Source organism: Limulus polyphemus, unplaced genomic scaffold, assembly GCF_000517525.1.
Source record: "Limulus polyphemus unplaced genomic scaffold, Limulus_polyphemus-2.1.2 Scaffold11299, whole genome shotgun sequence".
Lineage (NCBI taxonomy): Eukaryota > Metazoa > Arthropoda > Merostomata > Xiphosura > Limulidae > Limulus > Limulus polyphemus.
The window spans coordinates 1,162-2,936 of NW_013676909.1; positions in this window are offsets into that span (position 1 = coordinate 1,162).

Consider the following 1,775-nt stretch of genomic DNA (forward strand, 5'->3'; position numbering starts at 1 on the left):
CATTAGCAGTTCCAAACACAGAATACTAACAGTTCCAACATACAAAACATTAGCAGTTCCAAACACAGAATACTAACAGTTCCAACATACAAAACATTAGCAGTTCCAAACACATAATACTAACAGTTCCAACCTACAAAACATTAGCAGTTCTAAACGCAGAATACTAACAGTTCCAACATACAAAACATTAGCAGTTCCAACATACACAATATTGACAGTTCCAACATACACAATATTGACAGTTCCAACATGCACAACATTGACAGTTCCAACATGCACCCATTAGCAGTTCCAAAGACAGAATATAACAGTTCTAACATACAAAACATTACCAGTTCCAAACACAGAATACTAACAGTTCCAACGTACAAAACATTAGCAGTTCCAAAGACAGAATATAACAGTTCTAACATACAAAACATTAGCTGTTCCAAACACAGAATACTAACAGTTCCAATATACAAAAATATTGCATTTACATAGATAACAGACAGCAGACAGTAATATTATATTTATATACATAACATACAACAGACAGAACTATTATATTTATATAGATGGATACAGCACTATTGTATTTATATAGATGCATACAGCAGACAGTACTATTGTATTTATATAGATGCAGACAGTACTATCATATTTATATGGATGCATACAGCAGACAGTACTATTGTATTTATATGTATGCATACAACTGACAGTTCTACAGCAGACAGTTCTATTGTATTTATGTAGATGCATACAGCAGACAGTACTATTATATTTATATAGATAACATACAAGAGACATTACTATTATATATCTATAGATAACATACAAGAGACAGTACTATAATATTTATATAGATAACATACAACAGACAGTACTATTATATTTATATATATAACATACAACAGACAGTACTATTATATCTATATAGATACATACAACAGACAGTACTATTATATTTATATAGATACATACAACAGACAGTACTATTATATTTATATAGATGCACACAGCAGACAGTGCTATTGTATTTATATAGATAACATACAACAGACAGTACTATTGTATTGATATAGATATATATAACAGAGCATCTTTGTAAAGAGTTTAGATTTTGTTCAACACAAAACCCTGCACATGTTCAGTTAAGAATAAACACGGAGGTAGAACTACCCCCCACAGAGCAGTGGACTGAGGTACACAGCCCAATGTGTAGTTTACGCTAAGCCTACGACACTAACAAAATAATTACATAACGCATTGCACATTACACATGTGTATAAAGACAATTTCCATCTGAATAATTCATGTTCCACTTTACGTTTAAAGTTATACAAATAATGATTTTTATAGGAAGAAAACATGAGGCAGATCAACCTGGTTCTTTCCGCTTTTTACTGGTCGTAACATAATTATTTGGGTATAATAAACTAAATCTCGTATAGAAAGTTTAAGTAATTAGGCCAAGAACGTCTTAAATACTTATTTAGGTTTATAGTGTTTGTCTCTGCACTTAAAAACTTCAGTATTACATTTAGCAATATATCATCGTGAAAGGTACATAAAGGTTTTAAATGTTCTTTAGTTTAGACTTTTTTAAAAAAACTTTGAAGAATATTTAGTTTTAGGCTCTTATGTTATATATACATATAAACAAACATACAAAAAATTAGCAGTTCCAAACACAGAATACTAACAGTTCCAACATACACAACATTGACAGTTCCATCATACACAACATCGACAGTTCCATCATACACAACATCGACAGTTCCATCATA